The sequence below is a fragment of the Xenopus tropicalis genome, chromosome 8 (assembly GCF_000004195.4).
Source record: "Xenopus tropicalis strain Nigerian chromosome 8, UCB_Xtro_10.0, whole genome shotgun sequence".
NCBI lineage: Eukaryota > Metazoa > Chordata > Amphibia > Anura > Pipidae > Xenopus > Xenopus tropicalis.
The window spans coordinates 52,704,874-52,732,129 of record NC_030684.2 but is presented as its reverse complement, the minus strand read 5'-3'; the positions used below and the strand labels follow the sequence as shown (position 1 = coordinate 52,732,129).

Below are 27,256 nucleotides of genomic sequence, written 5' to 3'. Positions count from 1 at the left end.
TCCACAGAAAAATTGTAGTTTGTGCAAAGAATATGAACATTTCAGAATTTGCTTTAGTTACACTTTCATTGGGACTATATTTTTGCCAAGTTTGATCTGTCGAATACCATTGAGTCCTATGGAGGCTTCCAAAGCCAGAAATGGAAGGCTTCTAAGCCGGAAAGGTTTTCATGGCGTTTACAAAGTTTTCGACTTTCGGAGCGCAATTGCTGGTTTGTTTGTTTTTTTTTAAATCATGAATAAACTTGTTTCAACAAATGTCAGACATTTATCCAACAATCAGAAGTGAAGAAGCACACGCGGGAAAAGTTGCGGAAAAGTTACATAAAATTTGCGTGACTTTATCAACTTGTCACATAATAAGCGCAACGTTTTCAAATTGTCAAACAAAAACCCATGTTAAAAATACAAAAAACTTTTTAAAAAAAGTTTAAAGCAAAGAAAAATTTTACGGAAAAGATACATAATAAATCTTGAAAGAAAAACCACAACTTTTTTTGTGCGACTTTTTCAGGGTGTGGGACCGGTCGGCGTCAAAAACCCCTACCTGAAAATGGGTTAGTACATACCCCCCTAAATGTCACAATACTGAGTTAGAACAAGACAAGGTAAATCCACTTGGTAGATATTGCAAAGGAAGGCAAAGTATTGAGTATTACCTCCCTTTGTATTTGGTAATTTGCTGTACAGGTATTTTACTTTTCATAATCCGACGAGCATACTGCAAAGGTGTCTTTAGCTGTCACCACAAAGTTGAGAATCATATTTATTGTACCATCTGTGTTTGCAACAGCACATTCAGCGCTGAGCCTCCAAGGGCCTGTAGAAACAAAAGGGTTATTTTATTTATTTTTCTTTTCAAGAAAGTAATTTAAATGCTCAGGGCCAGAGAGAGAAAAAAAGGGAACAAGGAAATGCAAGAGGGTTGCAGCCCCCACCTGTTTAGATTGAGAAATGACATACAGCTACGTCTCCCAGTATCCCACAAGATATGCTGCACTAAAGAAAATTCCCAATTCCCTTCATAAGGAAATAGTGCATAAAAAATACCTTTTTTAAATAAGGCTGTTACTAATAAACCTCACTATTTGTTTTCAACTTATTTTTTATCTACCAGTTTTATATTAACCGTTAAAAGGTAATAGGGCTCATTTACATCTGCAAGCACAATGGGCAAGTTGGGCAACTTGTGAGTTATGCAGCACTCCTTGTACTTATATAGTTCAGTGCTGCTCAGTCCTTCTTGCCTTCTGTTCCAAATCAGGCACTGCTTCGCCTATTGACACAGGGGAATCCTTCAGCTGGTGCTTAGGGAAATTTTGATTTTTCCGAGAAGGAAATGGTCATATGGGCCTTTAAGGATTTAACAGGTTAGTGGTCTTCTGATCCCATTTAGTTGTAACTGGCCATTTCACACCATCATTCGTCTTCATAATATATGTCTTAGTAAGATTCAAATAAAGGTTATTGGTAGCCAATGAAATCCTTGATCTGTATAAAAGGAACCAATGTTTGACCTGGTGCTCCATATAACCATGTTATGGTCAATACAGTATAAAAACTAATTAGACAGACAACACAGAAGGGGCAAAAGCTGCACACAAAGGATTTATATTTCTGCAGGTTAAATAAACCCTATCATTATTGTTATCCTTCTTTAGTGAGAGGTATCTAAAATGGCCTAAACCATGATAACACTTTGGGATAGAATTATAAAGCTGATTAAATTTTCATAACCTGTGTAAAGGTTGATGTAAAACAGTCGTGTGAATTAATGCCTTGCATTACAATCACAGACGTAATCAATTGCAATGAGGTAATCAACGTATACAATATCAACATATTTACGTATTAATGCAATCCCAATATCCATAGTGCTATGGTGCCCCTAGAACCCATGGCCCAGATAGATACAGTGCCAAATCTAAGAGCTTATGGAGGCACTCCCACAAAAGCAGATGCATACATTTGCATCGGTTTATAACCCACTGTGAATTTGGCTGGTTAAGGATTCTATCAGGCTAATGTATGCATGGCCAATATGACCCAGTAACCTGCATTTGGCTATGATCATGTGGTAAATTATTACAGAAAACTCTGGAAAAGTTAGATGATTCAGTAATAATCACCCTTTAGTAATCACAGCCCAGTCACTATCACTAGGTGAGAAGATTAGCCAATAAAGTCATGCCAACGCAAACTATAAAAATTGTATTATCATGAAACGATATTATTTTCTGGCATGCTGATACTTTAATTAAAAATACTATAATAAAATCTGAACGTTGTTATACTAGTTTTTCCATAAGCGGCAACAATTTCTGCAGAGCTGGACAAAAAAATTGAGACTGCGTTCGAACAGTGCATAAAACCAGGAAAGACACAGGAGCAAATGAAGTGCAACCTTTGCTAGCAAGAGCTTTCATTATCCTTATATAATACGCAAGAGTCGTTTTGTTTAGTACAAACAGCTATAAATTATACAGAGGCTAATATGCCCCCTATTGTAACTCACGTACATTTAGAAGTCATGGAGGAGTTCTGTGATCAGTGCCTTAAATATCACATATCTGAGTTGATACTGAAAATCTTCAGATCGGTAAGGTTATCCATTATACTGTATTAAGAAAATCATTTCTTTAGACAACCCCCATGGAAAGAAATAGATCAGTTACTGAAATATTTATCTTTCTTGCCAAATAAAATAAGGACTTCTGAGTCAAAGTGGTACTTAGTTTGAAATGTTTTTGTATGGTAGAATAAAGAAAGCATTCAACATGTTTGTGATGCCATGCTCTCCAGGGGCACTGTTTCACTGGAGTCTATGGGACATAAATGTAATGGTACCTTGGCAGAATAAGATATATATTATACATATTGTAGTATACATTATTTCATGCAAAAATTATGAAACACTTAAATTAAATATGAATTCCTCTACCTCTGCCTACCTATGCCCAAGGACAGCATTAGCATTCAGTGCTTCTGCACCCCATGAGGTCAGTCTGTGATCTTTTCTTGCAGTTCATAGCATTTTGTCCTAGCCTAAAGACAGTGCTATTAACTGCTTATTTCATCTTTTCACCCTCTTGCTCCCGCCACCTCACCCCTTTCTGATCCCATTCATCTTTGCTTTTGGTAAGCTGCCCAGGGCAAGGTCCAACAGCCCAGAATGGCTGTGTTTCCTTTGCTTCCATTTTCCTTTCTCCTTCCCCTCCTGCAAACACTTGTCCAAACCTGTTCAGTTTGTACCTGTGCTATCTGGTCCACAGCAGCCCTCTTCTATTACATAACATTGTTTAATTTTGTTGCATATGTACAGTATATTTGACAAAAGAAATATTTTTTTTACATTGTAGAAAATCAATTTTCATTGTCACAGTCATGGCAGTATTTTGTCCTTGCTGGTTATTTCAGGAAGATTAACCATATAGCTACATGCCCACTGTATAGACATTGCATGACAAATGGGATGAGGGGTTTGTTTTTGTTATGGAATGAGATTTTATTTTGATTTTGCTTACAAGCAATTACTGCATTTCATAGTGTTAAACAAAGCTGCGTCCGACTTTCACCCAACAAGATTAGTGTCTGTGCAAATTATTTGTGGGCAGCCTTGCCTGGAGGGCAACACTCTAAGGTTGTGGGAAAGAGGGGAGCAAATGTTACATCCACACAGTCTCATCATTAACATTTTTTCCTATGGAATGGATTATAGAAGTTTGTGTTTTTCAACTCTCATTAACTGCTTGGTTTGCCGTCTCTTTATTTACACCCCTACCTAAAATCATGGAAAGCAGGGTTCCTTTGGCAGTATATTTTCCATTTAACCGGATGGGATGCGACTGCTGGTAGTTAAGGACATTTTGATTGCCACAATATTTTTCTGAGGAGAAAAAGGTTATATGGGCCTTTATTGATTTAACAACAGGTTAACCAGGTTAGTGCTCTTTTGGTCCCATTTAGTTGTAATTGGCCATTTCACACCATCAGTCTCCTTCATAACATATGTCATAGTGAGTTTCATGTAAAGGTTATTAGTCACCAAGGAGTTCCTTGATCTGTGTAACAGGAACCAATGTTTGACCTGGTGCTCCATGTATACATGTTATGGTCAATACAGTATGGAAAATAATTAGACAGACAACAGAGCAGGGGCTAATGGTGGGTTTTGCACACAAAGGAATTATATTTCTGAAGGCAAAATAAACCCCAACAATATTGTTATCCTTCTTTAGTGACAGGTATCTAATATGACCTAAACCTAAACTTTGGGATATATTTATAGAGCTGGTTGAATATTTATAACCTGTTTAAAGGGTTGGTGTAAAACAGCCATGTGTGAAATAAGGCCTTGCTAGGTGGTAATTGTATATCCATACATATAATACTCCAGAAAACGTGATAGAGTAAATACTGTCCCAATGACAATGGTGCCAGTTCCATTAATAGTACCCCTATAAGCCATAGCTGGATAGATACTAAAAAATATACCCCAGAACACAGGAGAATATATACAGTGTAGATCCTCTAAGCATGCATGGGCTATACACTCATACACAGGCAGACACTCATACACAGGCAGACACTCATACACAGGCAGACACTCATACACAGGCAGACACTCATACACAGGCAGACACTCATACACAGGCAGACACTCATACACAGGCAGACACTCATACACAGGCAGACACTCATACACAGGCAGACATATGGAAGGAAGGCACACACATATAGGCTTATGAAGGCACTGCCACAAAAGCAGATTTAACAGAACCCCTTTCACAGGTAGACAAATTGTGACACACTTAGAAAGCACATTAATACAGAATTCTTTAGGCTGGCACACATATCCGGACTTAGTAAAACACCCATATATTTTGGCAGGCACACACATACACAAGTTATTTCACTGATAATGAACTAAACACTTACCTGCTGCCTCCAAATTCTACTCATTTCCCCCCTCAGTTTAAGTTGGTACCGCTGCACAGGGTTTGGATAAGCTGCAAGATGAATCCCTCCAGCCTATCCAATCAATGTTCAGAAATGTTTTTTAGTTTGTTTTTTATGTTTTTTAGTTTGTTTTTTGTTACATTTTCTATTTTTTCAGATTTCTTAAAAAAATGATAACCCAAATTCCTAGGCAATGCTATTCCCACTATTTAGGTAATTTAACCTTATATGGGCCAGCATCACAGCAATCCCTAATTATATAGTTTTTTAACAATGGCTGCATTTAAGAAATGTCACAAAATGTAAGCTCCAGCCTTTCTCTGTTGACAACTTGTTTGAATACTTGTTTCTGAAAATTTGAAAACGTCAAAAATGTGTTACACAAACTGTCTTATTTTTAATGTTCAAATGCTTTAATATTTAAAAGGGAGATATACCACATGCTTGTATCTTGTCTAGTAATCATATGACATTCATGTGGCTCCTTGAATCTGTCATTAATAAACCGTAGGGCTAGTTTAATAACATGTGTGATAAATATCTCCAGTGCTATTGCCCAGCCTGGCTAAGGGAAATTATACAGGCCTATGGATTTTCAGGCAAATGTCTTATAATCTTATATTGAAAATTTGTTGAGAATTAATAGTTGTATAACACACAAAGACTAAGTTCCATGTCCCCTTTAATTCTGTTTTTTCATGATTTATTGTAAACAGTTACGTGGAAAGTGGGTTGCCCAGCACATCTCTGTGCCCAACGCTCCAGCCCAATAGAGAGATTTGCCTATGGACTTTCAAGTAAATGTAAAGTAGTCTTATATTGAAAAGTTGTTGGTAATTAATAGTTGTATAACACAATAAGATTAAGTTGAACTTTCTATTTAATTTTTTGTTTTGCTCATTCTTAACAAAATTCTTAATAAAAATGAAGAAATTAATAGCTCTATAACTCCTAAGACCAAGTTGAATGTCTCCTTTCATTTTCTTTTTTCTTAACTAATTTGAAGCAGTTCTGTAACACACTAAGATTGAAGATAGAAGTTGAACATTTCTTTTAATGTTCTTTTTTCTTGATTCATTTTAAACAGGACCCAGCAAAAGGAGCTGCCTGGCGCACTGCAAATCTATAAATCTCTGTGAAGGTCAAGATTTGTAGGAAGACCACAGAGGCCAACCCCTAGGGCAGTAATATTTTAGGGGCGGCATTCCACACAATCGCATCCCAACTATTTCTGAAGCACTGGGAAGGCACAAGGTACATGCCAACTCTTTAAAATTCCCAGTGCCCTGCTGAAAGCCTACATATATGCATGTGTGAATGGAAAGAGGAAGGCATGAGGAGCGGTAATGGGGCTATCTGGTCTTGGGGTGTCTGTTTAATAAATCCGGGCCTGTCTCTGTGCATGACGCTTTAGCCACACACAGTTTTGCAGTGTGCTGGGGCCTGCATTGAAAGGTGAAGACAGAAAAGGAAATTATACAGGCCAATAGGCAGGTAAATGTTAATCTTATATTGAAAAGTTGATGAGAATTAATAGTTCTATAACACAGCAAGACAAAGCTCAGTTTTTTATCTATTCAAAACATGAGTTGAAAGAGCTGCCTGGTGCACTGCAATGATCTGTGCCTATCACACTGTCTGGTACAGAGATATGCAGCGTGCTGGGCCATGCCTTGAAAGGTGCAGAAAGAAAAGGAGCTACTGTATACAGACCTATAGACTTTCAGGTAAAGAGATTTTATATAACAGTTCTATAACCCCCTAAGACCAAGTTAAAATTCCCCTTTAATTTTAATTTAATTTTTCTTGATTTATTCCAAACAGGACCCAGCAGAGGGAGTTGCCCAGCACACTGCAAGGCCCAAATTTATGGGAAGGCCACAGACATCTGGCCCTAGGGCAGTAAGATTTTAGGGAGGCATCCCACCCAGCTGCATCCTAATTCTTCTTGTTGTTAAAACCTACACATATGTGCATGTGAACAGAGTGGCACAAAGAGCGGTAATGGGGCTGTATAGCCTAGGGGGCCTGTCTCTGTGCTGGTAACTTCAGTAGAGCACAGAGATTTGCAGTGTGCTGGGTCCTGCCTTGAAAGGTGAAGAAAGAAGAGGAACTATATATGCCTATATAGTTCTATAACAAACTAAAGACTAAATTGAATTTCCCCTTTAATTCTGTTTGTTCTTGATTTATTCTAAACAGGAGCATGGAAAGAGCTGCCTGGCGCACTGCAAAACTCTGAAACTCCTGTCCTGCACAGAGAATTGCAGAGTGCTGGGTCCTGTCTTGAAAGGTTAAGAAAGAAGGGAATCTATGCAGGCCTATGGACTTTCAAGTATAGGTAAAGAAACATCATTTTGAAAAGATCTTAGATTTGAAAAAATTGTCCAGAGAATATAACAAATAGTCCAAATGCCAGAAAACACTCTGACGCTCTTATGAGTGATTTACAGCATTGTTGAGGTTGCTGGCAAATAAATGAGGCAACCAAATCCCAGAGAATGTCTGTTCCACAGGCCCTAGCCCGATGCATGAGAGAAATGAGAGATGTTGGGGCTTTATACACTGTTGCTGATCAGCCCATAACCTGTCACCTCAAATGATTACTACAAGCACTGAATTTCTTATCCGGGCGCCTCACCTGAAATCCAGGCCTGATTACTACTTGCACTAAACTTATTATCATATTTATTTATTTATTTTCTAAACATTCTCCTAAGAAGATGTGTTATGCTCCAAAACAAGAATATAAGATGTCAATGAGTGTTTTAAAAAAGAAAATCTCCCCCCCCCCCCTTTGACAGTTTAGGGACTTTCTTTTTCCATGTCACTTCATTAACCTCTTGATGGCAAGAGGTTAGAGCAGCCCTTCAAGCCATGGTTCCCTAGAGGTTTCCTCCACAGGAGTTTTTTCCTCTCCTAAATGCTGAAGGATGCCTCTTCATGACTCAAGAGGTTGTGTTAATTATGCCTCACCCTGAAATACTATACATTTTGTTAAACAGCTGTGATCATTTTTATATTAAAAACACACTCTGTTCTTGATAGTTTTCTTTATTCTTTCATAGGGATTCTCACAGCTTGATATCCACCCATCTAGATGTACAAAAAAAGTTGGGAATCAACACACTCCCAATTCAAACAAATGATTATGTTCCCATGTTGAGGATAGGAAGGGACAGGAACCTCATGTTCATAGGTGGAGGGTGAATTTTATGTTTGGAGAGGCTAAAGATGGCTCACAGACTAACCTAAACCTAATCAGGCTAATGTCAGACTTAATGTTCCAGTGGTGATATTTTTGTGGACTGTCAAAAGTTGGTACTGACACCCCAGGTACATTATATGCAGCAAGATGCAGTGGGTAGTGACATCCCAGGCACATTAAATGGAGTGAGATGGAGTGGGTATTGATACCCCAGGCACATTATACGCAGTGAGATGCAGTGGTTACATCCCAGGTACATCATATATAGTGAAAGGTAGTAGGTAACTTTAGATACATTACGGGGCATATTTATAATAGTGTGTAAGCCAACATCACCGGTGATAGCAACCAATCAAATGTTGGCTCACTATAACAAATATTCCCCCATATGTAGTGAGATGCAATGGGTACTGACACCCCAGGTACATTGTATGTATTGAGATGCAGTTGGTACTGATGCCAATGTGTGTGTGTGTGTGTAAGGAGGGTGCAGAATGTTTGGTCATCACAAGCAGTTAGCTGCTCACTTGGATTGGAGGGGCAATGGTAGACCAATTAAATCAGTAGGACAAATTTAGTTACTGCGAAAAGTGGTCTTCCTGTGTAAAAAGTGGCAGCTCCCAATGCATATGTTTTTGCAAAATGGAGGCAAAAATTTTCCGTAGAAAAATTCACCACGCAACAAAAAAGTAAACAGGACAGATTTGCTTATCACTAAACACCTTTTTTCACCAGAATTTTACAGCGTGCTGTTTATCTGTAATGCAACTGTTCTTTACATTTTTGGGTTATTTTATGTTTTGTTTATTTTAATAGACTTTTATAAATTTTTCAACTAGTGTTACTTTTTTCAGAACTGGCAAAAAAATTATACAGATTATATGACATTACACTTTTAATACGGTAGAACTAGGTTTTACGTCCATTCTGGCAGAAAGGTCCCATGGAGAGGGAGGCCCTTGTTAATTGGAAAATACTATGTGTATGGAGCTGGTACCCTATCCAGATAAACTGGGAAAGTTATTAAGGAGGTAGGTTGGTTTGCTTCTTTTGAACCACCAAGCAGAGGAGATACCTGGTGTTGACAAGAGACCTTAGGAGGGACTGTTGGAGTGGACCAGGCTGGAGACCATCCATCTCACTACAAGGCTTTGTAGATGCAGCACAAGTAGTGTCAGGCTAATTCTCTTGTACCATGTCCTTGGGGTAAGAGGCAGCTGTAAATAACTAGCTTTGTTGCAAGCGCAGGCAAGCATATTTAGCTTAGTTCAGTAACAAAGGGTGATACATTATAAGAGTTGTTAGGGTTTTTGTTTTTTTTATTAATTTAGCTCAAATAAGCAATTATATCTAAATTTGCTTTTAAAATACATTTTTTTTTAAAAAAAAATGTCTCATTTCTTTATATTTTTCTTACTTATAAACCTTTGTGCTGGGGGTTGATGCTTCCAATTTAGAGAAGTAAACTTGTTTTTACAAACGTAGTTTTGTTACAAATCAATGTGAATCGAAGAGCTGCAACTTTAATCTGGAAATTATGGACTGGGCGATTGGAACCAGTGCCAATCAGCCAATGAACTGAATCACGGCTGCACATCTCTGCAGGAAGCTTCAAACAAAGCATATTTACAATCAAAACTGATTGTTCCTGAGTAAAATCGCCCCTCAATGCACCGCAAAGCAGTAATACATGGGTCTCGGTCTGAGTATGCTAAGCGCTAGTAGGCTGTACAATAAAGTCCTACTCAAGCTGCTTAGTCTAATTATTTTTAGAAAAAAGATCAGTGATTTATACAAAAGTCACAATGCTGTCCACTTCTAAATCTTGTTTAATGCCATGCACATGTATAATAGAACTCAGTATGGCTAAATAATGTGTAAAAGGTATTGTATATGTAATAAGTGGGCTTACATCGGAGAAAAGGAAATTACAAACTTGCTTTGAAGTCTTTTTGGCCTTATTTCATCCTTCAATTGGTTGTAACTCATTATAATGCCATAAGGACATTGTCCTCCTGAGCCTCCTCCTCTTACAGTGTTTAAGCATTGTATGTGTATAATAGCATATTGTGATGGCAATCAATAAGTAGTAACGGAACAGACAGAGACAAACATGGCCCAGGACCCATGTCCTCTTAACTGCAAGTTCATTATACTGTATGCTTCTTCAGAAGGCCTTACCTGTAATGGCCGGTTTAGAATGCTATTTATGTTCTTGTTTGCACAATGGTAGCAAATATACAGCTGTGATCCCATGTTAAAGTAATATTGGGCCCTGTCCAGCACTCCACATTCTGGGAACGTTACATCAAACAGAACAGATAACCCTGGGTTTTTGGATAGTCTCCCACTGGACTATTTTGCAATTTTTACAATGTAATTTCCACTCTGCTCATTCTTCTGGAGTGTGGGAGGCTAATTACATTGCAGTCATTTCTTATTACCGCCAGAAAATCTTTGAGTCTCTTATCATCCAAATTTATGTCTCTGTGGAACACTTATAGTGGAATGAAGCAACCAGCAGCTTTAAGCTACAACATGACATCCTATAAACAGTGGGATAACAGTAAAAATGTTATTGGTTTGTGTTTGGTAGTTTACAATTAACAGACTGTGTGCAAAGTTATACTGCAGAGGGTGAACCATGCACAGCGACATGTGTTAGAGAATGGAAATTATGGCATATTTCTAGTAGAACAGATAATCGTCACCTGACACAGGTGTATCATTTTATGTACCATGTTTTTTTCCCCACAATGCAGAGTTTTTTCCCCAGAATTCCAACGTCATTGTGGGTACAAATTGTCCTGAAGCAACAGCACCTATAAGAGTTGTGTCCGATTCTTCAAAATGGACGGAACTGCAAAGGTGCTTCATTGTGAACCAGACGCAGTTGCGCAGAATATTTTCTAACTTCCCCTGTCTTGCACAAGTGTGCTGTGTCTATTGACATAGGTGGCTGAGAGAACCCTGGTCAGGAGGCAGCAGTAGTTCCAGGGTTTCCATGCATTAATAGGTGCAGCAGTGTCTGATTAAAATGGAAGGCTAGAAGGACTAAGTATACTGTATATATAACTATATGAAAGAAGTGCATTTTGGCACAAGTACCTTTAATTAAAAGCGCAAGTTGTCCACTGAGCCCTTTGTGTCATATTTTTGTGATAACTGTCATACAAAATATGCCTTTGCATAAATAAAGCCAACACCGGTGGCAAAATGTACAAGTCCGGTAACACTACACATTCCTTGAAACTGAGATGCTTAAACACAGCCCTGCTATCGCTGACATACTAAACCCAGCCATACATGTTGTGGAATGGATGGGTTGATCAGGATAGTGCCCTCAGCTAGACCAGTTAAACTTTGAGTTTTGTTCTTTGTAGGTGGAATACCATGGACAAATGGAGGTTGTTACAAATTATTCCAGAAAAACTGAATATTTAACAATTATACGTGTTGCTAAATAATAGGTTATTGCATTGTTTGACAAAATGCCTGCGTGAAACCCTACGCTGGTTTACGGTCTGTTACAGTCTCTAATATGGATGAACAACTAATGTTCCCAGATGGGTGGCAGCTTCTATTTTAGACTATCTCTTGGGCAGTTGAAGCTCTTCTTCAACAGAGCAGTCAAAGAGCTGATGCTTTTTATATTTAGTTTTTGTTTACAGCTGCCATTTAAATTAAGATTCCTATCTTTAAATATACGTTTTAACCAGCAAGTGGCTTCAAACTTGAAATTTACTGTAATACAATTATTAACATCCAATAGCTTGTGTATAACTAAAGATCCATTTTTTCAGAGCATTCAGCTTTGTACTTGTATATTTATTTAAGAGCAGATGGTTTACTTTTTTTGTATTAAAAAGTTAATTGAAGAGAAAGATAAAAGTTAGGAAAGGATAGGGAAGTATAAAATATAAGGGGGGTTATGAACAACTGCAAGCACAGTTGTGCTCTCGCACTTTTTCCTGCCGTGAGTTGAGCATTTAACCCCATTCATTAAAGGAACTTGCATCAAATTGCACTCTTTGCACTTCCATATATTCGCCCTTGGCCTTCCATTCTAAATCATGAGCTGCTGGAAGCCCTGAACCTACAGCCATCTCCTGACCAGGTGGTAGTTTAAGGGTTCCCTTTATGTCCAGCAAGAATAGGTGCAGTGCACTTCAGCTATAAAATGAGGTGGAGACGTCACTCACACGTCAAACATCAGAAATTACACCAGACTTGGATAATAGGTGGTGCCAGAGAATACAGACAGGAGAAAAAGTCAATTACTTAACCTGCCAGGCCCAAACCGCAATGCCTACTGTCGCTTAACCTGGAGAACCAGAAGTCAGTACACCCTAGGTTCCTGGTTCTAGACAACAGAGTTCCTGACAATTACATAATAACTAGCACACAATAATAAAACATCTCCTGAACCTGTTGAGTTTTAAATGCACTTCCACAGCCAAGCCTTCACTCTAACCATTTCATTCTTACTAGAACAAATTCAACAGCCTTCATATAGCCCCTATGGTACAATGGCAAGTGGTCATCAACCCTTTAAGCAACCAGCAAGCCTATGATGCTCTCATTATTTACTTACTCCAGTGAAATGTGTGACTTTTACATACATTTACATACTTGCACAACCTATTTAACTTTTCTCAGCCACACCTCAAGCGATTTTGGGTAGGTCTCTTATTAGGTATTGTCACTTTGTTACAGTGTTTATGCATAGTGCTACTGAATATGCTGACACTCCATAAATACTAATATCATGGCCTTAAATATATTGAATACATTTTACCTGGAGGCCAGTTGCATGCTAGACCACATCTGCTTGGCTTGGACCCCAGCCATTCATATTTAAATCTACTACAAGCTATTATAATACCTCTATATATGATTATGTTTTCATTTTTCACTTGAGTAAATGAAATTCAAGCTAAATGTAATTTTGTTGCTTCTACTATGCTCATAACAACAATTAAGCTCCTCATTTTTTGTTTTGATCTAATCACAAACAATGTAAGCCATCCTCCTATGATAAAGCGTTATACAATTATGCTAACAAGTGACTCACAGCCTGAATCATTTGGGCTTGTTTAGTTCTGTTTGATATTCAGGACTTTCTCCATGAATCACTAAGCTATTTCTGTTTCTGCCTTGTATAAATACACAAATACCATATTTATGCTCTGCCTTTCTGGTGTTGGGGACTAAAAGTAAATATTGCAAGAAGGAAAATCTGCAACCTCCCTGCTGGATGAAAGATACAGAGCTGGACAAGTGCCTTTAATTAAGGTTAGGGATGTTTTTTTTTATGCTGACAGCACAAGTTTCTGGTGATTTGGGAAACTGTTTTGTAATGAGTACATCTGCATTCTGTGCAGAACAAAGGGTGTACACAGATCACTGGATATGTCAGGCTGGTGTAGGCGTGTTAAGATTAATGCATTTATAAGTATAAAAAATGATGCTCTAATTTACAAAGATGAGACATGATACTGCAGGCCCACCCATAATACAATTGTTTTACTAACTAATCTATACCATTTGATATTAACTAAGCCAAAGTGTGTGGGAGTGATGACACTGTTGTACTCAGCCACTCCTTCATTGAGAGAACACATACTCTAGGAAAATATCATCCCACATGTGCGACCTGTAAACAAATTATAATTACAATTGTACTTGCAGTGCCCCTTCCTATTCTCCCATGAATGGTATCACCAGAATGCATGAAAGGGATCGCTCTCTCTCTGATTTAACATGCCTATTCCTTAGCCCCTCTTTTTACCATCTTGCTTTACTTCACTGTTGGCTGTAATCTTGACACTCATCTCCTTTTCCACCAACTTCTTCTACATGGCCACAATGGACATTAATTACAGCAACAGACTAATATTCACTGTAATAAGCAGAATCTACACATGAAGGCCTTGGCCTATATATAAAGTAGCATGCCAAGAGCAAACACATCAGGTTAATTAGTGGGTGATTGCAAAATTGAATTCTTTTCAACCATAGAAGGTATTTATTTCAAGTTGATATCATATCCTGGAGCTAAATTCCTAGTAGAGGGAGCAGGCACTCGCTGAATTTGAATCAGTGAAGTCACATTTGTATCTTCTATCATTTGCAAACTAGGGCTGAATCTATAAAGCTGCATAAAATAAACGGTAGTATATACTATATATAATTCTCTGCAAAAAAATTTCAGTCAGTTGATCATGCTATGCAGCGGCCTTGTATAGCTCTAATTGGCTGACTACACAATGATATTATATCACACCTTTGTGGTTGTCCCCTTGTGGTTTCTTGCAGCAGCACATAAAAACAACAGGAACATTCTGGCTGGTTGATTGTGGCTGCCCTGCTGTGATAAGACAATTGTTGTTTAGACAAGGTCAAAACAGTTACCTATGCTACAATACCTTCCCAGAAGTTTGAAGGAAACACCACAAGTGGGAACTTCTATAGTATAACTATATATTCTGCTTTTAATATTTCTGTTAGCGAACTCTTTAGAGAAAATGAGCATGTACTGGCCCTTGGGGGAAATCAAAATATAAAGATAACACTTTTCATTGTATGTTTTGCTAGTGGAACATACCAGTGTTTATACTATCATGTTAAAATGTGTGAAATAACTACTAGGCTCAGAGGCTGCTTCGATGACCCTTTATATTTTGATTATTCTACCTGTAGAGAATAGAACAACACTTTATGCAATTAAGGAAGATTAATTGTTAAAATAATCAGATTGTTTTCTAAACAGTTCTGAGCTGTAAATTCCAATGCATTGGAGTCAATGGGAAGGTGAAATTACACAGGGAATAGTTTCCCATTGTGCCAGTTCATAGTGGAGAAAGAATTTGTTATATTACTGTCATGTCAGCTTTTTAATATTTGAGTTTTTCACACATTCGAGTTTGGTAAATTTTACAGATTATTCAAATTAGAAAAATAATTGAAAAATTCACACATTAGAATTTTGATAAATAGGCCTCCATGTGCAGTTACATACCGATTTATGTTTGCTTTCTTTGATTCAATGGATTTTTTGGGGCATTTTAGTGCCCAGTTGACCTTTGATACTTTTTTATTATTGAATCTAATTTGATTATTTAACTGTTTCCTTACAAGCAACACTACACAACGCATTTCTTCTACTTAAGTCACTTAAAGAAAAAGTAACACTTCAAATTTTTAACTTAAAAATCTATTCTACCCTCCCCCAATAATTGCCCTATGCTGCAAACCATTTGTTATTTTGAAATGCTTTAGTAGAAAATACCTGTAAAAAACTTGGCTTGGCGATAGGGCGATGCCGGGGAAAGTATCAGGAGATGCATCAACTATGCGGTGATCGATTGATTGAGCCTAGCCTGACTTCTGTATAGGAAGGAGTCAGGCTAGGCTCGATCAATTGATTGCCGCATAGTTGATGCATCTCCTGATACTTTCCCCGGCATCGCCGTATCGCCTTTGTTCAAATGACAGGAAGCAGAGTTTAACAGGTATTTTCTTCTAAAGCATTCAAAATAACAAATGGTTTTTAGGATAGGGCAATTAATGGGGGAGGGTAGAATAGATCTTTTTAGTTAAAAATTTTTAGTGTTACTTTTCCTTTAAGTGTGGGCAACCATATATACACTGATAATCTTACAAGATGCGCTTTTTATATTATGACTTTTAGACTTTGCTTGATTGAACTATATCCCACTTTATCTCACTATATCCCACTCTGTCTCCTCGCCAACATATTTATTCCATATATAGTTTGATTATAAATGTATCACAGGTCACTATGCCTGCTAACCCCAGGGACTAATATGGCAACTTGTGGACCAGATTACCTGCTTTATATGATATGATTGCTTCATGTGAATATGGCTGACTAAACCCTGATAAACATAATGTGTCCCTATAGCTCAGTTAGTGGGTCACAGTACCTGCCCATTCTTTACATATTGGAGATACCTTTTACAAACCAGTGGGTTGCAGAACCTGCAGATTTGAAGGAGACTAAAGAAGACTTAAAGGAAACTGAAACATTGGTACACTAAAAAAATACACATGACATGATACAAATCAATTATCACAGTAAATAGGTGGGTCTGGAATGTAACATCAGGAAATGACAGGTCCTGTCCTTTACCTAGTGTTCTACTAAATAACAAAGCTGGTATACAACCAAACTGATATTGAAACTGGTGTGTTTTGTCAAGTGGCAGATCGGGGGATAATGGTCTGGAAGTACTGCATTTGGATTTGGTTGTAAATGTTAAAGGGGTAGTTTATCTTTAACTTAAATTTTAGTATGAAATATGCTGTCTTATTCTGAGACAATTTGGACTTGGTCTTGATTTTATTATTTTTTTGTGTTTTTTTTTTAATTATTTAGCTTTTGGTTCAACCTATATGGTTGCTTGGGTCCAATTTAGAGAGACTAGAATATTTATAGTAGGGGGACCAAATTCCCCTATTTGAGAACTGGAAAGAGGCAAATAAATGTAGACCAACTGAAGAGTTAGGCCATTAAAGTGGACCTGTCACCCAGACATGAAAATCTGTATAATAAAAGTCCTGTCCAAATTAAACATGAAACCCAAATTCATTTTTATATTAACACATCCAAACCCATTATAAAGGCATTTCAAAATCACAGCTGTCAATCATATATTGCTTGCCCCGCCTCTATGCCTTAGGCATAGAGGCGGGGCAGACAATAACTTTAGCTTTCCGTTCAGCACTTCCTAGATGTCACTGCACATCTCACTTCTCCCCTCCCTCCTCCTCCTCATCTAACTGTGTAGCCAGTGCATGGGCCTGGGCATCAGGCCCCCCATTCTATCACATAAACAAGATTTTGGCATGATACAAAGCTTGCCTTAATAACAAGTGTCCACAAAATGGTGCCTGCCTGCTTGCTTTGATTGAGCAATTCCAAGACGGAAGGAAACAAGATTTATATTATTTATATAGAGTAAGTAAAGTTTATTTTGCTCAACTAACAATATAGAAAATAATTTGGACTTATTTCTTAGGGTGACAGGTCCGCTTTAAGAATAGGCCATTCTATAACATACTAAACGTTAAATTAAAGGTGAACCACCCCTTTACATCTGTGCATTGGTTAACAAAGGGGCTAAATGGCGCCAGTACAGTTAGCCATAGCAACCACTCAGAGCTTTGCTTTTCGTTTCTAACTTTTAGACTGTTCATAGCTAAGTGCTGATTTGTTTCTATTGGCAACTGTATATATAATTATTCAAATAGCGCTAACATACGGCAATTTACAGAGATTACACATAATTACATACATAATTCTCTGCCCCAATTAAGTTTACAATCTAAAGACCCTATCACACTCTACTCACACACGCTATATACACTATGGCCAATTAACCTGTCTGTTTTTGGAGTTTGGGAGCAAAACAGAGAGGAAATGCACATAGACCCAGGGAGAAAACACAGACTCCAGGGCAGATACACAGATTTTCACATTGCCATTTTTATTAATTATTCACTCCAAAAATGTTTTTGATTTAAAAAAAAACAGACTCATACTCGCCAGTCCAAATAGTTACTTATAAATTACAGATGCATGTGGAAAGCACATTGCTTTAACTCGTTCATAATTGTTCTCCTTTAGCCTTTGCCAGTTGGTAAATAATAAGACCAGTGACTCTAATATTATTAAGGCCCATTTACTGATGATTCTGTCAATAATAAATTGCAAATTTAGCACCTTAACTGCAGTTTTGCTCATATAGTTATGGGAATGACACTGCTAATTTGTTAAACAGAAATGAAATCAGAAAATGCCTTTCCCTCTGACTTCTGTCCCTTTTAAATCAAACTACATTAAGGAAACCAGTTGGAGTATGCATGAAATGTTTATATAGAGGGGAAAAATGAGCCAAAAGGCAAGAAACAATATTCAGGTCCACAGATGGCTGACCTCTTCCTGCTGCATAAATATTATACAATTACCAAAATTACAGCAAAATGATGGAGAGATGCCAGTGTGATAGAAAGAAACTAAAAATGCAGAGATCAGACACACACCATTGCATTATTGTTATCTTTTACAGCAAGCACACAGTGTATTGCTGGGGTATGAGACTAGAATGTTTATGAACAAAACTTGCTATAATTACCATGTAATGCTGTTTGCAGAATATTAAAATTGTGCAATAAAGTGGACCTTGTAAGTAATGATAATAAGAGGTATTTAAGAGAGAAATGCAAATAAATACATATAATGTAAAGCTATTTAGAAGATGGGGAATTCTCTGGTACATTGGACCTTTCTTGTTTCAACCCAACTTGAATTGGGCCAGTTTCAACTCCTTTCAATTTTCTCTTAGGTGGGCCCTCTCTGTACTGGTGGAGGAAGGGTTATCTTGATAACTTTTGGGTGCCAGGGGTTCTTGAAACAAAAAATAAATAAATAATTCACTTGACACTTGATGATGTATCATGCTGGCAACAACCCAGAGAGCTCTAGAAGGATGCTCGCATTGGTGCTTTACTGCAGGAATCTCCTATTCCTGTTCTTAAATGCTTGAATGCCAATGCCGACAGGTAACATTTTGGGGGGCCTAAACCTCCTGGCCTCCCTATCGGAGCCTCTGGCTGCTCTGCTAACTACCCTGATCCTAACTCTCACTTGACTGCTGGGCCAAGCCAGGCAATAGAAGAGGTATGTACCGAACTCCACCCTCCACCATTGCACATTAGACATGTGTCTCTTCTGCCTACCCCTAGTTCCAGCCCTGTCTCACTCCTATTGTAAGCTATGGTAGATTTTTCCTCATATTGGTCAACTCGTTGATCAGACAGGTTAAAAGATTTTGATCGCGCCCGAGCAAAATCTACGTTCAGGGCTGAATCTGCAGGTGGAGGTAGAATTTCTATTGTTTCTACCTACATATCTGGCTATTTAGCCCTGAACATCAGTGGAGGGTGGGAACAATCTTCGCACAAAAGATCAGAATTGCTATGTGTATGGCCACCTTTAGACTTGAGGAACGGAGCTTTCACACTTTCACTTGAAACAATGCAAATGGTTTTTCACAATGACAGCGAAGAGACTGCGGAAGGCTCTGCCAGGGGATGTTATGATGGCAGATTCCTTCCACGCTTTTAAAGAGGATGATGACTTTTATTAACCTTTACTGTGATATAGATGGACCTCTTCTAAGCAACTTTTACATTTGGTCTTTAGTTAATAAGATTTTTAAATCATTAACCTTCCTGGTTTACCAATTTCCAGCCTTCAAATATAGATGCTATCTGTCAACATAAAACAGACCTGACTTTAAGGGTTAATTTGCATTGTTATTCTTTCTTTTCAAGCCCTGTCACATATACATATGTATGTATTTGTTGAAATAAAATATGGCATAAATACCCCGATGTAAAGTTAATTTTGGGTTCTCTTGTTGGGGATTTTCTTTAATATCAAGGTAAACTAAATAAAGCAAAACTAGAAATAGGAAACATATCACAAATTTAAGTCTCACAAGAACAATAATAACACAAAAAATCCCACACAAATAATCATGTTTGCCTTCAGGCTAAATCAAGAAACAAATACACTGAGAAAACCAGAGCAACTTAGAGTATGAACTGTATTACATTATTACAAAAATAATGAGAAAATTATGCTTACCTGTGTGTTTCAAAGTAAAATTAAATCCTGTTAAACACAAATTTACATTAAGAAACATGTCTTGATATCACTGGTGTATTGGACTATCAATGCTCAAGTTTATTAACCTAAGGTATTTGCTAATTCATCAATTACTATCTATAGTAGTATTCTGTCTGTTAAGGAAAACTAAAATATGCTGTTTTAGGGATTCATTAAGAACCTCGGATGCAGTGCAGTGGAAAATGGAAGAACTAGAAAAATTAGAAAAGGCTATTAGTGATGGTTGGATTATTTGGAGATAGGTAGATAAATGGCAGCATGTAAAGTGTAGACAGTAGCTAGGTAATAAGCAGTATTTCATAGACAGATAGTAGGTAGATTGGTTGATAATTGCCAGTGTGTAAATGGTAGATAGTAGGTAGATAATAAGCAGTATGTTATAGGTAGATAGTACAGGTATTGTATGTATGTATATCTTTATTTATAAAGTGCTACTTATGTACCCAGCGCTGTACAGTTGAATACATTAATACAAACAGGGTGTTAAGATAATAGATAAATACAAAGTATAACAAGAAATACAAATAAATGCAAGATATAGTTGCGAAAAGAGTCAAAAACACAAGAGGATGGAGGTCCCTGCCTGTAGATCTTACAATCTATATGGGAGGGTAACTTACAGACACAAATAGGCAAATATAAGTGCTGTAGGTCACAGTGGGTGACACTACAACATAAGCATTCTGGACCTGTTATCCAGAATGCTTGGGACCTGGGGTTTTCCAGATAAGTTGTCCTTCCTTAATTTTGATTTCCATACCTTAAGTCTACAAAAAAGTAGGGGTCTATTTATCAAAATGTGAGTTTAGTACATAATATATCAAAACTCACCCAGATTCTGTTCATTCCTATGGAATTTCTAAGAAGTGTATTTATCATATGGTGAGTTCTAATTTTCACTCATTGATAAGTACGCTTATAAAAATCCCATAGGAATGAATAGACTGGGGGGGTGAGATTTGATGGAGTGAATTTAGCTAATAATTTTTGTTTGTTTGTCTTTAAATGTTAATTTTATTGGCCAGTAACTCATTAATTCAGTATTTCAGTGTGTAAATAGCTATGTGTATAATCTGTGTATATGTATGTGTGGTATATATGTGTTAAAAGTGGAAACAGCATTAGCTTTGGTTAAACTAAGGCCTACTTTGTTTGAAACATGTGCCTCAGCTGTGCTGGATGTATGTTTTAAATGGTGTTGAAACAACTGCTTATAGAAAGCTATGTTTGCCACAAGTGTGTATAAAAGTGTGTGCATAAAACTACTTTGTTTCTATACAGAACATTGCAATTGCATGTATAAAGTAAAGTTGAATAAAACACTTACCTGGAGCTCTCAGAGAAGCCACTTCCTAAAGGGGTGGGCAGCCTCGCTGAATGAATATTTATAGAGTAGATTCTGACCACCGGGGGCAGCATAGAGCAGTTTGGAGGCTATAAAAGCTGCAGACTGGTTTCTTTTGGGAGTCTGTGTTAAGCCTTTGTAAGAAGCAGTTCTAGATTGCCAGAAGTGTGCTTGCAGGGTTACTGTTGACCCCCTGCTGGTAAATGTTGTATATTGCACCATTGCACCATTGTAAAAACTGGGTTTTTTTTTTTCTGCATGTGATAAAAATAAAGCACAATATTTCCACTGAAGATCTGTCTGGCTACTGAACCTGCACGTGCCCAGTGACAAGCTTTAAACTCACATTTTTATAAATCTGCCCCTAAAGGTGGCCATACGTGTAGCAATTTCAATCTTTTATGTGACCATTGGTCACACGAAAGATCGGTCATACAAATACAAAATACCAATTTTTTTTTTTTTTTAATAATGTCCCTTTAATAACTAATTAAGACCAAGCTAAAAAAAACCAAAAAACTTAAATATACAATAGAGTAAGAAAATGTTGTGTTGGAAAGAAAATGGAGAATAGTCAAAATGAATGCTAATTAGCCCATTTTTAATTCTAGGTGAACGGAGGAATTCATCTACTAAACATTCCTTCAGCTCTACTGTTCTACAAAATGTACTTTACCTATTTATCTCTCTTTAAATAGATAAACGAGACTCCGTAGGGTTTAGCCCAGCTGATTTATTTTGGCACTTTTCATTATACTGCATACAATGAGGCATAAATATATCAATTAATTCCCAATACAGATATGCAGAGTGAGACAGCCATCTGCTTACGCATCACTTCCTTTTCCAAACGCTGTCTACTTAAAATGATCATTGACATGAAAAAATGCTACACAAAAAGTAGGACCTAAAAAAGACTAAACTTTATTTTTCTATATGCTGACCAAAGGTGGTCATACATGTTGCGATACGCTTGTTTGGCAAGCTTGCCAAACGAGCGGCTCATCTCTTGATATGCCCACCTACGTAACGATGATATCAGGCTAATTTGAACATTTGGCCCTAGGGCCAAACAATTACATTAAAATGGTGGGCATGGGCGCCATTGCACTGAGGACCGCATCAATAGCCTAATGTTCAAATTAGCCTGATATCATCGTTACGTGTGGTCCCTGATCTGATGGAAAATCAAACCTGCCCGATAGTCAGGAAGGCTTGGCAGGAGTGCCCATACATGGAAAGATATGCTGCCGAAATGGTCTAAAGATCTCAAACCGGCAACTGAAATCTGCCTGTGTATGGTCATCTTAAAAACGCAGAAGCCGGAGATGCTATTCCAGCTGCCTCTTTAATAAAGAGTAAATGAAAATAAAAATTTCCAGTTTGCATTCATTACCTGGTAACTAACAGATCTTACTCTGCCTTGGGGAAGAACCAATATTGTGTCCCTAGAGCTGATTGTATGCTGTGTCCAAAGGCAATTGTCCTTTCTTTTTTTTTAGATGAAGCAGAAAATCCTGAATGCAAGTGAGCACACAGAGCTGGAGAGATAAGAGAATGCATTCGGAGGGAGGGTAATAATGCCTGTGGTAGATACATAAGCAGACTCGGGTAAACAAATGCAGTGTAATTAACTAACTGATTAATGTCATGGGGAATGTTACTCAAGCTTGCTCAGGGCTAAAGAACACATATAAAGGTGATGTATGCTGTCAACCCATTCGGTTGTCACAGTATGTCAGGTTCGTACAAAGCCCACCAAGCTGGGCACTACATGTCTAAGTAGCATATTTAAACACATATACAATATATTTCCCAGCATTCAGTAGTGCATAAGTCGTACAAGGGTCAACTGCACATGCAAAGAATGCCTAAATAACTATATAAAATTGTGGGAGGTAAGGCAGGGGCAGGTAGTTAAAGGGTTCCTTATTGCATAAACATTTTATGGGCTATTACATTTAAGCACAGGCATGGGATCTGTTATCCAAAAAGCTACCGATTATGGAATGCCCATCTTCAAAAACTCCATTTTAATCAACTAATTACAGTTTCCTTTTTCTCTTAAATAATAAAACAGTAGCATGTACTTGATCCTAGCTAAGCTGTATTAATACATTTAGGAGGCAAAACAATCCTATTGGGTTAAATTAATGTTTAAATCATTTTTTAGTAGATTTAAGGTATGGAGATCCAAATTACCAAATGATCTCTTATCCAGAAAACCTCAGATTCCATGCATTCTGGATAACATGTCCCATACCTGTACTAGAAAAGGTCCAGCTTATTATAATATACCAATGTAAACAAAAGTTGACATATAATTTTTTAAACTTTTTAAAGATCTTGAATTCTAGTTGAAGCAGTCCCTTTTATCCTTCCCACTTATGTGTAATATACATAGTACCCACAAGAGCCAAAATAACTGGAATTAAAAGCCATTATAAAAGGCAGTGCATGACAGATATGTTGATGTGGGTTTGAAGAAACACTTCAATCTCAGGTTTAATTACATTTCTTACATTGTCGTACAGTAGTAGAACTTCTGACATATTTTCCCCTTGGAGTGCAGAGAAACCTGTGCCTCACATTGAAACATAAGTGTGCTGATGCTTTAGCAAAGGCTGCAATTACATTCAGAAGTGTAGTTCAGGACATCTGCAGGGGCGTTTAAAATCCCTTACTGCATATGTGTGTGTGGTGACATTTCTAATGAGCTTCTGGTTATCCTTTTGATCCAAAGATTTGGTGAGCACACAAATAAGGCAGAATATCCAAGTCTGTGAAGCTATGAGCATCACTAAGGGTGCACAGAACGCAATTAGATATTTGTAGTTTGTACCGCCAGACTTCCAAACAAGAATCAGGAGATTTTATAATGATGAGCAGAAAATTAAAAAATGGCTGACTTACTGTTCAAAATATATTGGTTAGTAATACAAACATAGGTACTGGACTGGGGCTGCTGTAAGATGTCATTGAGAGTTACTATAAACTGGGCCTTTGGGGGGCTCTTTGGGCCTTTGTGTACTTGAAATGCCAGGGCCTATAGTGAATCCCAGTCTGGACCTGATTTCAAGTGGCAGGGCAGCATGGTTTTCCAGTGGTTTGAGTTTCTACATTGCAGGCTTGAATCTGAGTCTGACCATATGCAGTCTGAAGGTCCTGATTAAACTGACCTTATGGGCTGATATATAAAAATTTGAGACCTCTTGTTCTGCTATTCACGAAAAAACTAGGCAAAAAATGCCTGAAAAACAAAGCAAAACAGGGTTAGTAACCATTTCTACCTTTTTATATACCTCCAGCTCCATGCCGAGAAATGATAACAGTGATTATACAACTAGAAATTGTGTAACTAATCTGTGTGGTTGAGCAACATTACAAGCATGCCAGTATGGAACTCTCTGCCAATAGCTCCGGATAAAGAAATAATAACACTGAAGCCTGCGAATGCAATATAGCCCCAGAGAATGTCTGTAGCACTAAAAGGTTATGTGCATTACCACCTGCATCTCATAAAAGTTAGCACATTCTACAGAAAAGGAGTCTGCGGAGGCAAAACAAAGCTGCCTGAATGATAATACCAACAGGGGAGATGCTATTCCTCTCCACTATACCTGCTCTTTTCTGTCCTTCAATTCATAAAACTGCTGGTGCCAACTGGATTTTGTGAGCATCGTAAGCACTAAAAGCTGTACAGCGGTGTGCATAAAAATAACATGCATGGGCTTACTAAATTACTCTCTCTTTCTGACTACTTCCATCCCTAAAACCCATTTATTTTTTTCAGCTGGTAAAAACAGACAACTTGAAAATAGTTGCAAGACTAGAAAATAGAGCACAACCAGATGCCTTGAGCGCATATGGGAGAGAGCCATAGGGGCAGAAAACTTTTAGATTGTGTGACTGAGACCAAAGACTATGAGAAGGGGGCGGGGGGGACAAGGGAACAGCAGGCAGTCTGTTCAGTAACACAGAAGGCTAGAAATCACATCATCTTAGGGAGCTGAGCAGCACACGGCTAGAATTAGGAATGACGGGGCTGCTGTCTGCTTGACAATATCTCAGAAATCTTGCCTATGTATTTCGACATTTCAGTGTCTTGCACAAAGAGGTGACTTGGTCGCCATCAATTCTGTTCTGCTTCTTCCCTGGCAAATGAGCTCAGACAGTAATAAATACGTTGTTAATGAACTAGAACTGTTGTTTAGATTGCTGTTGATCCTTTCATTTCACTAAGCATTAAAGTCTTTATTAAGACAGATTTCTGATTGCTTTCTTTCTTTTTTTTAAAAATTTGCCATAATTAAGCTTCAAGGCATTTATTTATATTTAACATGCCTTGTTGCTCATTATTTATGCTGTTTCTCTAATTAAAGGACAGTTTAACACAGTGCACAAAGGGCTTTGTTTGGGCCCCCGGTCCCTGGTATTGATCCCTTGACAAGAAAATAACCTTCTAAAAATACAAATGACATTGATGTGTAACATACTGCTTTCCAGCTTTGTTAAACTATAACACTCTGTATCTGCCACTAGTCCACAGGCAAAACTTTTTAGAGGAGTAGGTTTGTTTTTAGTTTTTCACCTGCTCTTCTATGTCAGTTGGGATGAGTTTGTAGAGGTTTTAAATGAAGCAGGTGTTTTCCAGATTTGTCAGGTATTTAAGCAGATGTACCTTTAAGAGTAAACTGTTTTGTAAATTGGTAGTTAACTGTGATTATAAGAAGCACCTGCTCTCAATTTAATGTAAAGCAGTTAAGTGTGTGTGTGTGAACTCTTTTCATTGAACACTACCTCCAGCTTTAAGGGGCAGATTTACTAATCCACGCTTGCACGACTTTTTTGTACTTTGCGACTAAATTGTTGCGCCGAGTACGAAAGTTTTGGATTCATTCAAGCTTCAGTATCGTGACTTTCCTTGGGCCAGGTTGGAGCTGCAGAGTGCCATTGAGCCCTATGGGAGACTTTCCTTGGGCCAGGTTGGAGCTGCAGAGTGCCATTGAGCCCTATGGGAGACTTTCCTTGGGCCAGGTTGGAGCTGCAGAGTGCCATTGAGCCCTATGGGAGACTTTCCTTGGGCCAGGTTGGAGCTGCAGAGTGCCATTGAGCCCTATGGGAGACTTTCCTTGGGCCAGGTTGGAGCTGCAGAGTGCCATTGAGCCCTATGGGAGACTTTCCTTGGGCCGGGTTGGAGCTGCAGGGTGCCATTGAGCCCTATGGGAGGCTTTCCTTGGGCCGGGTTGGAGCTGCAGAGTGCCATTGAGTCCTATGGGAGACTTTCCTTGGGCCGGGTTGGAGCTGCAGAGTGCCATTGAGTCCTATGGGAGACTTTCCTTGGGCCGGGTTGGAGCTGCAGAGTGCCATTGAGTCCTATGGGAGACTTTCCTTGGGTCAGGTTGGAGCTGCAGAGTGCCATTGAGCCCTATGGGAGACTTTCCTTGGGTCAGGTTGGAGCTGCAGAGTGCCATTGATTCCTATGGGAGGCTTCCAAAATCGTGCACAGAAGGATCAAAGTCGGAAAGGTTTTCCCGCTGTTTACAATTGTTCGGTACGAAAATTTTGTGACTTTCCGATCGCCAATACAATATTATCGTGACTAATATGATTTTTTCGTAAGCATTTTCGTGATATTATCGCATCCAATCTGAATTTTCCCCATTCGGGATTCGAACTCGTGATTTGGTAAATCTGCCCCTAAGTGTTAATTTCAGAACAACCACTTAAGTGCCAAAATTCTACAACTCTGTACTGTAAAATACATGTTTTTGCACTAGAAAAACCCTTCTCCTTTTTGTGATCTTCCAAGGTATCAGAGGGATTTTTTATGATCCCTCTATGTAGTTACACATAGTGATCTTGCACTACTACATAATGTTTTTTTTCTCCTCTGCTGTATGTACTTAGGAAAAAAATAATGAACACATTTGCTTTCTCAGTCCCTTATAATCAATATAGTTCCATTTTTAATGGACTTTCACTCTCATCCCACTTTTATTTACTGGGGGTGTTCTGATAAAAA

At 38.1% G+C, this 27,256-nt stretch overlaps 1 long non-coding RNA gene across 1 annotated transcript; it reads right to left on the bottom strand.

Moving 5' to 3' along the window:
• Window positions 1–248: 248 nt before the first annotated feature.
• LOC100494343 lies at window positions 249–21,243 on the bottom strand. The gene is made up of 5 exons (XR_004219824.1): window positions 21,214–21,243; window positions 19,845–19,871; window positions 14,454–14,537; window positions 7,994–8,055; window positions 249–820 (listed from the first exon to the last, which is right to left on the bottom strand). It is a non-coding gene; the product is annotated as an uncharacterized LOC100494343 (long non-coding RNA).
• Window positions 21,244–27,256: the final 6,013 nt, after the last annotated feature.